The following is a 12,345-nucleotide window of genomic DNA, read 5'->3' as shown; positions in this document are numbered from 1 at the left end:
AGGAGCACATGTGAAGGCCATCTTAAAGAGTAGAGAGAGAGTTGTTAGCCATGGGAATGTGCTGCCCAGGGAGGTGGTGGAGCCACCATCCCTGGAGGTATTCAAGAGGGGACTGGACATGACACTTGTTGCCATGGTTTAGTAGTCACAAGATCTTGGGTGATAGATTGGAGGGGATTTTAAAAGAACTTTATCTTCCATAAATCTTTCATAATGCACAACTGTAGTTCATGGTTTGCTTTGCCTTCATGGAAAAAGCACAAAGCCATCATAAAACCCTTCATAAAATAAAGCACAATTCAAGGCTGCCCCCCGAATATGTGGTTCAGTTTTGGACCCCTCAATATCCAAGAAGGATATTGTGTTGCTTGAGTGTGTCCAGAAGAGGGGGGCAAAGCTGGTGAAGGGTCTGGAGGGCAGGGCAGAGGAGGAGCAGCTGAGGGAACTGGGATTCTTCAGCGTGGAGGCTGAGGGGAGACCTCATTGCTCCCTGCAGCTCCCTGAAGGGACATTGGAGGGAGGTGGGGGTTGGTCTCTGTCCTTTAGTATCAGGTGATAGAAAGAGAGGAAATGGCCTGGAGTTGTGCCAGGGGAGCTTTGGGTAGGAGATTAGGAAAGAGCTCTTTGCTGCAGGAGTGGTCAGGCACTGGGGGGGACTGCCTGGGGAGGTGGTGGAGTCCTCATCCCTGGAGGTGTTCAATAAAGGTGTGGCCATGGCACTTGAGGACATAGCTTAATGGCTATGGAAGTGTTGGGTTGAAGGTTGGACTGGATGATCTTGGAGGTCTTTTCTAAGCAAAACAATTCTATGATCACATAGCTATGGGATGAGAGGAGACCTTGCTCAACTAGAGCAAGGAGCTCTGGGCTTGCTCAGCTTGCCTGGATGCAGGAAGAAAAGGAAGCAACAGGAGGCAAAATGGCAAATAAGTTTATTGAATCCTGTGCAAAAATTGGAGTATTTGATTGGAGGATGTCTAGTGAAATAATTACTCTAACCACTGTTTTCCTGCATAGTTCATGTTGTAGTGATCAAAACCACAGTTTTTGTTCTGATTTCAAAGAAGGTTTTCTCATTCATTTTCATGGCATGATATCACAAGCTTTGATCAGTTCTTCTTAGAGCAGGAGGATTATTCTCAGAAAAGAGCTCTTCCCAAAGTCATAGCTGGAGCTACTCAGCTTTCCAAACTCTTCCCTTATCTAGTCTCCCTTGTATGAACTGTGGAAGAATCTCTTGCCAACAACATCATACTTTTCACAGGATGGCAGGGGCTGGAAAGGACCTCAGTAGCATGCAAAAATAAACATTTATGTATTTTTGTACAAAATCTGGTTTCTGTCATGCTATGGTTCAACAATTACCATGACTTCCAGAGGATTAATGGAACAGCACTATTCCTAACTTAGAAAATATCCTATATTTTACACTGGGGCTACACAAAACCCCTCTTCTAAAACAGGTACTGACAGAGACTAATAGTAGACACAGTAACAGTCTCACAACCCAAATGATGTCAAACCTCTTGAGCATTGTATACAGTTTATGGTAGGGTATTATCACAATCCTTCAATGGAATGACAGTTTTGTAGCTAATCTCTTCCTACCAGCTACACTGCACAGAAACTGTGAAGTCCAAATACAAAGACACCACAGTTGTGAATTATTGCACTTGAGCCTTTTCCCCCAACCATATTTCTAAGCCTGAGAATGATAAATAGCACACCAGATATAAATGGGGAGTAGGGTCAGTGGAACCCAAAGTTCAAAGAAAAAGCTCAGCTCTTAAGAGTTCAGGAAAAGGCCAGAGACTGATGTTGCAATGCTTAATGATAAATAGCCTGGGTTGTTATACTCCAGTCTAAGACAGGTGATTGGAAAACAACTGTGGCGATGTGAATACTACAGCCTCAGACCATCCAAACCACCTTACTATTTCATGTTAGAGTTTTCCCATATCAGTCCTTGTTTGCCCTTGACAGAAACTGAATAGCCACAAATAAAACTGCCAAAGGAGGCTCTGACAATAAGGGAATTAATCAGATTAATTAAAAACAAGTCAGTCACATCTACACTAGTCCACATAATGGCACAAAAGTCTGAGAGGAAAGAGGCTTCACCATTACGTCCATGAGCAAGATTTATCATGGCAGACTGACAGCCAAATCTGCTGCCAACTCAGGTGCCTAAACTGGGAAAAATTCAGGAACTGGAATTTCCACACATCTCCACAGACACTTGAATCTCTACCTGTGCAACTCGGAAGAAGCAGCTGACAGCTTCTCTTGTGGAAAAGATATCATAGTATAGTATCACAGTATCAGTCAGGGTTGGAAGGGACCACAAGGATCATCTAGTTCCAACCCCCCTGCCATGGGCAGGGACACCCCACACTAGATCAGGCTGGCCAGAGCCTCATCCAGCCTGGTCTTAAACACCTCCAGGGATGGCACCCCAACCACCTCCCTGGACAACCCATTCCAGGGCTTCACCACTCTCATAAAGTTATAAAGTTAAACCATTTTCTCAGGGTCTGAAAAAATTGAGTCCTAGACACACTCACAGTCTTGTTACTCTCACAATCCAGATGAAATCCTGCACACCAAGAGCATTTGCCATCCTGCACTAGTGTGCAATCAGGAGAAGGTAACAGATGGATCTGGAAGGAGCACCAGCAGGAGGGAAGCTGGTCTTTCACCATTCCCATGCCGGAAGTAAACATAAGATGGTTCCTCATTTCGACTCCAATATTCTACATTTTAGGCAACAAACATTAATGTCAAAATAATCACCATGGTGGGGTATGGTCTGGAATAAATCTCCTTCCTCCTAGATAAGATCCAGATTCTAGATAAGCAAAACTGGAGAGACCTCCAGACACCTGAACAGACTTTCTAAGGCTGCGTTCTAGGGTCTGTTTATAGCTGGAGGCATCAGATCCCCAGAATATTCTTATGTCATAATCTTACATGGTTGAATTTACAGGATCAGAATCTAAAGCTGGATCTCAAAAGTGATCATGTACTGTAACATACAGGGAAAAAAAACCCTCACACTTGCATTAGGAATTCAATTACATGGGGTTTTGATTCTGTGACTCTGTTTTTCCCTAAATCTTCCTCTTAAAAATAAACAAACTTAACCTTCACTTGCTGCTTTCACTCTGCCAAGTATACTTGCTAGAAGATTCTTAGAGACAGACTGTGAGGAAATTTTACCTGAAACAGCTATTTGTGCTACCTGAAAATATTCTCCAGAGATGCATAGCAGGGCCTTCAATGCAGTTACATAGAAGATAAATAATTAGCCATCTTCACTTTCATATTAGAATGTACATAATGGATTAAATGTCACATGGCTGCGTTGCTTCAAGTTGGATTTTTTTTTTGTATCACAGTATCACTTAGGTTGGAAAGGACCTCGAGGATCATCGAGTCCAACCTGACACCGCAGACCCCATGACTAGACCATGGCACCAAGTGCCACGTCCAATCTCCCCTTGAACGCCTCCAGGGTCGATGACTCAACCACCTCCCCGGGCAACCCATTCCAATGCCGAATGACTCGCTCGGTGAAGAACTTCCTCCTCACCTCGAGTCTGAACCTCCCCTGGCGCAGCTTGAGACTGTGTCCCCTTGTTCTGGTGCTGGTTGCCTGGGAGAAGAGGCCAACTCCCTCCTGGCTACAACCACCCTTCAGGTAGTTGTAGAGGGCAATAAGGTCACCCCTGAGCCTCCTCTTCTCCAGGCTAAACAATCCCAGCTCCCTCAGCCTCTCCTCATAGGGCTTGTGTTCAAGGCCTCTCACCAGCCTTGTTGCCCTTCTCTGGACATGCTCAAGTGTCTCAATGTCCTTCTTAAACTGAGGAGCCCAGAACTGGACACAGTACTCAAGGTGCGGCCTAACCAGAGCAGAGTACAGGGGCACTATGACCTCCCTGCTCCTGCTGGCCACACTATTCCTAATGCAGGCCAGAATGCTATTGGCCCTCCTGGCCACCTGAGCACACTGCTGGCTCATATTCAGGTGGCTGTCGATCAGCACCCCCAGGTCCCTCTCTGTCTGGGAGCTCTCAGCCACTCCGACCCCAGCCTATAGCTCTGCATGGGATTGCCATAGCCAAAGTGCAGCACTCGGCACTTGGACTTGTTGAAAGCCATCCCATTGGACTCTGCCCATCTTTCCAGTCGGTCGAGGTCCCTCTGCAGAGCCTTTCTACCCTCTAACTGACTAACATCTGCCCCTAACTTTGTGTCATCTGCAAACTTGCTGATGACTGACTCTACCCCTTCATCCAGATCATCAACGAATATGTTGAAGAGGACAGGGCCCAGCACTGATCCCTGGGGGACACCACTGGTGACTGGCCTCCAGCTGGATGCGGCACCGTTCACATTTTACATGACAGAGTTAATTCTCAGCAATTCAGAAAGGAGGTTTGAACCTTGGCCTCCAAGATGCCAAAACTTCACCCAGCTATTTCAGATAAAGGACATCCAGCTCTGCTGGAACTATTCCACTTTGCATGAATGGTGCAAGGAGACCCTGCCTGGACAGCTGATGGCTACCCTCTAGTCATGCAGAAGAGACAGCAACCTCAGCTTCTGGGTAGGAGCTTTCATAATAATGATCATGGAATGGAATGGAATGGAATGGAATGGAATGGAATGGAATGGAATGGAATGGAATGGAATGGAATGGAATGGAATAAACCAGGTTGGAAAAGACCTTTGATATCATCGAGTCCAACCTATCACCCAACACTATCTAATCAACTAAACCATGGCACCAAGTGCCCTATCCAGTCTCTTCCTAAACACCTCCAGTGATGGTGACTCCACCACCTCTCTGGGCAGCCCATTCCAATGGCCAATCACTCTTTTTATGAAGAACTTGTTCCTAAGACAACAGAACCTTTCTCTTCTGACCACCCACAATGTGATCAGGAAGATCTCTTATGAATCAGAATTAGATTACATTTCTTTAAACAGAAGATTCAGTTCTATTAATAGGAGGCAGATACAGGGCAGATGAAAAGCTGCACAGGCATGCTGACAATTTGTATCTGGAAGTGGTCTGTTGAAATGAAACCCAGAATCCAGCTTCAGGGAGGTCTGCTTTCTCCCCAACAATTTCAACCTCTGAGGCACAACTTTTGAGAGCAAAGATCAACCTTGCTTCAGAGTCTACAAATCAGAAGCTGGCTATTATTACAAGGCAAACACTGAACTTTGAAGTCTTGCACTTTCATTTAGTGCAGTGAAAGTCCTTATCACTCACACTTAAACCACAGTGGCTTCTCTACTTTGCTCTGAAGAGCTCTTGCAAGAGGCTGAACTACATCTTCCACTTTGAGAATACTGCTCAATTTGGCACTTCAAAAGAGACACTTGACTCATCCTTCCCTGAAATGATTGTCCCTTATAGCCCTGGTGCAACTGCAGCTTCAGGAGCATTTCAAAGATAAATGCTCTAGCACCTTATTCATTTGGTATCACAGAAAGTAATTAGTTCGAGCTGGTGTCATTCCTATTAGAACTCTTCCTTCCATTTTATTGCTTTGGGGTTTTTTCCCCTTCAAACGTACTACTGCTTAGTGAGAAGCAGAGCTAATTTTTCTGTCCTGTTTTTAAGCTGTGGTACCTCAGATAGCTGATACTTAAGACGAAAAAAAGGTGTTTCAATACTTTTCATTAAATCTGAAGACAGTCCTAACTGCAGTTGTTTGGGGAGTAATAGCTGAGGAACACTATTAAGATCTAAAAGCAATAAGGTCTCCCCTGAGCCTCCTCTTCTCCAGGCTAAGCAACCCCAGCTCCCTCAGCCTCTCTTCACAGGGCTTGTGCTCCAAACCCCTCACCAGCTTTGTTGACCTTCTCTGGACACCTTCCAGCAACTCAACATCTTTCCTAAACTGAGGGGCCCAGAACTGGACACAGTACTGGAGAAGTATCTGGAGAAGACTGAGAGGGGATCTTATTAACGTTTACAAATATCTGAAAGTCTTTTCAGTGGTGTCCTGTGATGAGATGAGGGGCAACAGACACAAAGTGGAACACAGGAAGTTCCAACTCAACATGAAGAAAAACTTCATTATTGTAAAGGTGATGGAGCACTGGAAAAGGCTGCCCAGAGAGGTTGTGTAGTCTCCTTCTCTGGAGACATTCAAGACCCATATGGACACATTTCCATGTGACCTGCCCTAGGTTATCCAGTGTTGGCAGGGCTGTTGGGACTCCAAAGGTCCCTTACAATCCTTATCATTGTATGAGTCTGTGATTCCCCTCTTGCAGCAAGTTGTAGGTTGGTTGTAAGAAAGTTCTCAAATTTTTTAAAGTTGTGGGTTTTTAATATCAAAAATAGCTAATAGATCTGGAAGAGTCACTCAGACTTACCCAGTTTATTGTTAGAGGCAGCACTGTTGTGGCTTTAGTTAATGAATTTGACAGGAAAAATAATTGCTTACAAACCTTTTAGAAGGGACAAATACCTGTAGAAAGGATCTGAGTAACATCAGATTTGCATGAGACAAAGAGCAAGTGGAAAACACATCAATGTGTTTTGAAAGGTGTTTAGGTAAAACCAGGGACTGTTTCCTAAGAGAATTCAAAGTCTGTATGTATTCAATTTGGCCCAGCAAAAAATTCACCACCTTACCTAAACCATAACAGCAAACACAACTACAGAATACAGCAAAGATGCTAATATTTATTTCCTTAAACATCAAATAGAAAGCTGTAATTGTTCACAGTAGAAAATGTCACACCAGTAGCACAACAAAAAACATTGAATATCCTTCCTTTAGAACCTGATAATACACTTCAAGTTACTGTTAGCTTGGCTGGGAAATCCCTTAGGTGAAGTCTTACCTCACGTGGAGGAGACAAATTAAACCAAAGTTTGCAGACTGATGCCTTTTTTTTTTTTCCCCTTCTAATGATGAATTTATCTCTTTTCAGTTCAATACCTCTGTGCTCTCTTCTGACCTAATTTTGACTGTGATAAATGCCAGAGTTTCAGTGGAGTCACTTGAGCTCCTGTAAGAAAAGAACTGAAGTGAAAAATGAATGCACTCAACATTCCAGCTCTGGCAGACTGCTTGTCAGGACACTAAAAGCCTTGCAAGGCTATAGGTGAGGTAAAGCCCCAGAACTGCCATCCCTTGACAAAATTGCATTTCAGTTTTCTACTAATTATTCTGTACTAACATAATGAAGTTAAAGGTCATTCAGACTAAGCAGGTCTACAATTTGAACAGGCCTGATACAGGCTGTTTCATAGGATTAATTCCCAGGAGCGTTGCATGGCTAAGGGACATTCAAATTGAATTTCAGCCTTGGTTTAGACAGGAGAAAGATACTAAATGCCTTCTACAGAGAGGCACTGCAAAGCACAGCTGGCCAAAGAAGTTTTTCAATTCAACTACTTTTCTTTCTCTACCCACAAACCTTACAGGGAATGTTTTTTGCCTGTTGGTAAAGGATCAGCAAGTGGCATGAAAGTCTGAACACAACTGCATCTGCTCTTGCACAATTGAGCAGAAAATGACCACGGAAGTGCGGGGTGGGCATCAACCCCAATCCTTCTGCATGGATCCCAAGGTACAGCAGAGGACCCACCATAGCCCATGCTGCAGGGTGGGGCAGGCGGGAAAGCTCAGATATGGCAGATAACAAAAACAGGCACTGTACTGGCCAGGGCCAACAGTGCTTCCAGCGCTATGCATTGCCCTTGATGCTATCCAGAGGAAATACAGGGACAAGCACATTGTGGGTTTTATCTATTGTATGCTCCCAGCTTCTGACAGCATGCAGCCTTGGGGCTCACAGAACCAATTGGTGTTTCTTTCCAAGGCTGCCAGCAGATAAGAGGTCCTGCTTGCCGGTACTAAAGCCCCTCTAGATTTATAGGGCTCATTGTGTTCGGCCTCAAGAAGAGAGAGTTCCTCATCAAACACAGACTTCAGCTGGAGGGGAAAACTGAAGCAAGTGGATCAGGTAATCTCTTTGCCATGCAACGCATTTAAGGAAGAGTCTTTCTCTAGAAACTGTCCCAAGGTATCCAAAACATCACGAAATGTTTGGTTTAAAGCCAGTAATTATACAGTATGTGGCTACATGGTATGTAATCTTAAGACCATTTAATAAAAATGTTGTTAAAGGGTTATTTACAGTAGAAGCTGTACTAAACTCTGCTATTCTAATACCATGATAACATCCACTGATCCACTGCAAACACTCCCAAGTAGTTTTAACTTACCAGAAAACATGCAAGTATATGACTGTTCCTCTGAGAGCTCAGTTTTTCTGCCAAACATCATGTTGCTTACAAGTAAGAAAGAAATGCCTAGCTCAAACTCTTACTAGCAATAAAAACCTCCTTAAGATGTCTTACCTGAAGCACAGTTGGCTTCTTAATGCTGTTAAACCCCACTTACTTCACATAAGATGAGAAAGAAAACACTTGTGTCAGTAGAGCAAGTTATCCTTCATTAGAACAGCTCCATTCTTCCTAGAGTGCCCCCTCAATACTCTGAAAATACAAAAATAAGGGAAAGGATAACCTTTCTTTTCTTTTTAAGGAGCAGCATTATCAGATTTGAACTAATAGTAAAACACAACATTGTAGTCATACTAAGCAAAGAGTGTTTCCCAAGCCTATACGATATGATGTGATATGATGCTCTCTACAACTACCTGAAGGGAGGTTGTAGACAGGTGGGGGCTGGTCTCTTCTCCCAGGCAACCAGCACCAGAACAGGAGGACACAGTATCAAGCTGTGCCAGGGGAGGTTTAGGCTGGATGTTAGGAAGCAATTCTTCACAAAGAGAGTGATTGCCCATTGGAATGGGCTTCTCGGGGAGGTGGTGGAGTCACCATCACTGGAGGTGTTTAGGAGGAGACTGGATGGGGTGCTTGGTGCCATGGTTTAGTTGACTAGATGGTGTTGGATGATGGATTGGACGTGATGATCTTGAAAGTCTCTTCCAACCTGGTTTATCCTACCCTATCCTATCCTATTTAGAATAAACCAAGATGGAAGAGACCTTCAAGATCATTGTGTCCAACCCATCAACCAATCAAACCCACCTAAACAACTAACCCATGGCAAAATCCTATCCTATCCTATCCTATCCTATCCTATCCTATCCTATCCTATCCTATCCTATCCTATCCTATCCTATCCTACCCTATCCTATCCTATCCTACCCTATCCTATCCTATCCTATCCTATCCTATCCTACCCTATCCTATCCTACCCTATCCTATCCTATCCTACCCTATCCTATCCTATCCTATCCTATCCTATCCTATCCTATCCTATCCTACCCTATCCTATCAAATTACTCCATGCCTTAAAAGGCTGAGACTCTGAAAAGTCAACGTTCAATAATAGATGTCAGGTCTGCCTTTCACATGCCCAAGTGATCATTTTAAAAGAACATACTTTAAAACCCAATATCTAAAACAGTACAGCTACAGCTCTTCTTCACTTCCTTATTGCTAAAAAGAATCATAAAATCATACAATCAACAGGGTTGGAAAAGGCCTCAAAGATCATCAAGTCCAATCTGTCACCCAAGACCTCATGACTTACTAGACCATGGCACCAAGTGCCACGTCCAGTCCCCAGAAAGGTAAATTCACAAGAGCACAGGAAAACAACACATGCACATTGCTTAAGTATCATCAAAACCTGCAGAGCTGCATACGAGGAACACATTCATGAAAGTATTTATAGCTCACATTCTGGGGTTTTGAGGGATGAGTAGATAGTTTTTGCACATCCTATTGCTTAAACATTTCTTCATCTCCTAGGAAGTCTTTGGATTTTCAAAGAAAGCTTAAGAAAAGGGTGGTCCCCTAATGTCAGTGACACCCTTGTGTTTACAGCCTCTTTTAAAAGCTCACCCTAAACTGAATAGGAAACGTAGAAATAAACCCACAGACATAGATGTACTGATCAGAATTCTTTCTTGCACCATGCTCCCCCCATTTTTTTCCCCACAGTGCTTAACTACCTTAGCCAAATAAAACCACCCTGATGGTGTACAATTTCAGGAGAGACAGTCAGCTTTAGAGAACAACAACAAAACAAACAAACAAAAGACAAAATCACCAACAAAATGTAAGATCATGACTTGGGTACCCCAGATTCTCTTGCTTCAACATGAGCCGAATGCTTCATTCACTTCTGCCTTAGTATTTCTTTTCCAATGCTATTCAATTAAATTATACTGTTATACATGTAACCAGCATCACAGAATCACAGAATCACCAAGGTTGGAAGAGACCTCAAAGACCATCAAGTCCAACCTGTCACCCAAGACCTTATGACTACTAAACCATGGCACCAAGCGCCACGTCCAATCCCCTCTTGAACACCTAGAATATCAGTTATGGAAAGCACAGCAGCAAAACCTTAAGAGCTTCCACATTGCTGCTGTTACTCATTTGCCTAGTTCTGCCAGTCCTATTATGAACACTTATTAACTTGTACTTGAGTTGTTCTGACCCTTAAAACCTTTCCCCAATTTGTGGAACAGGAATTTAGGCAGAGCTGTTGGGACTGTGGTAGAGAAAGGAACAGAAAACCACATTTGACATACGTCTAATATTGCTCTCTGCCTTCCATGATTGTAGAGGCAACAGGATTTCCAAAACTGGCATTTGAAACTGCACATTTCCTCCATTTTCAAATCAAGACGGGCATTCACCTCTAAGAACTGAAAATGGAAATTACAGGAGTACCCTCAGAACTAGATTGCAAAGCAAAATATTGATGGACAGGTTGTCATCATTACTTTTATTATTAAGAGGCACTTATAATCTGAAACTAACAGGACTAACAGATAAAACTCTTCCTTATATGTTTGTAATCCTTCTAAGGCAACAGGTTGAGAATGCTATTTTGCAGCCCACTGCAGAAGACTTCTGCAAGGAAGCATCAATTGCATGAAAACAACTCCTGTGGATTTGTTGGGGGACTGTGGTACCATCTAGATTACTTTATCTTCCTTCTAAAATTTTCAGGGGTTACTTAATCCCAAAAGAAGTTTGCATGGTCATTTGACCTACTGCAACGGAGAAGACTAGAATGCAGCTAATTCTGACACTGATGACAGCATGCCTTTCCCCACCCCCCCACCCTCCTCCTCCTCCAAGAGGAGACAAGTACAACTAAATAAGGACTAAAGGCTGCCACTAAATGGTCATTTCAGCAAGGTTGTTTTGCACTGGTATCCAAGTTGCTGCTGCTGTTTATGCAAACAGTGATCCATGGTAGCCATGCAAAAAGCCATACAAGAAACAGTTCTGACCTCTTAGAGTTCACTTGGGACACAGAGGCTTTAGCAGAGGAAAGAAGGTACAAATTAGAAGCTGAAAATGACAGTTTAAGCCCCACTTTTATCTTTAGTATTTACCCCCCTAAAAATAGCTTGGTTGAAACTCCATTTTAGCACAGCAACAGCTAAAAGCTGAATAATTCCCTTTGGTGCACACACTTCAGTAGTTTTAATATCAGCATAGTAAAACTCAATTTTAATTGACTTTGGCATTGCAGTTACTCTAAAATAAGTGTTATTATGCTTTCAACAACACTGTGAATAACATTTTCTTTCATAGTACCTATGAAGTGACAGTGGTATTCCAGAAAGAAAAAGGAGGGGGTGGAGAGAGTTTTCAAGAGGGAACAACCAGACCCTTGCAGACAAACTTGCTTGCAGCTCACAGCCAGCCACAACTTGTTGAAGTGTGAGTCTGAAGTTTGAGTCTTCTTTTCTGAACATGAAGTATACTCCAATTTTTCCTCTGTGGAGCAAGACTCAGAACGCACACACACACAAACATATGCACACGCACACACTTGTGCCAATCCCAGACTACAACCAGCAACTGCTCTCTCTAATCAAGAGGAGGAACAGATGAAGACTGGCCTGATGGTACATAATCAAGACTTGTTTTTAACACATTTCAGGCTTTCTTGAGTGGATAAGAGGCAGCATTCAGTCAGCTTCTCTAGAAGCAGAATTCAATACCTCAATCAGAAATGTAGTCCCTAAACACCCTCCAACCCAACCTTGTTTTCCTTTTATTTCTGCTTAGCTTTCTTTCCATACACTGGGGGGGGACACGTCATTCTCCACTTTTAAAAGATGTTCAAGAAAGATTTTCACTCTTTCCCTTAATGCTTTTAGTACAGTAATAGTAGATTTTTTTTACTTAGCTGGAATTTTAAGAGCATACTCTTACACAAGACAGAAGGTGATGATGAGACTGCACATTTCCAAGTTTTGTGCTCCTCCCTGCCTCAAGCAAATATCAGGTCCAATTGCTGAAGG

This window comes from Melanerpes formicivorus, unplaced genomic scaffold, assembly GCF_026170545.1.
Source record: "Melanerpes formicivorus ecotype bairdi unplaced genomic scaffold, bMelFor1.0.p_v2 SCAF_11, whole genome shotgun sequence".
NCBI lineage: Eukaryota > Metazoa > Chordata > Aves > Piciformes > Picidae > Melanerpes > Melanerpes formicivorus.
This window is presented reverse-complemented; position numbering follows the sequence as displayed.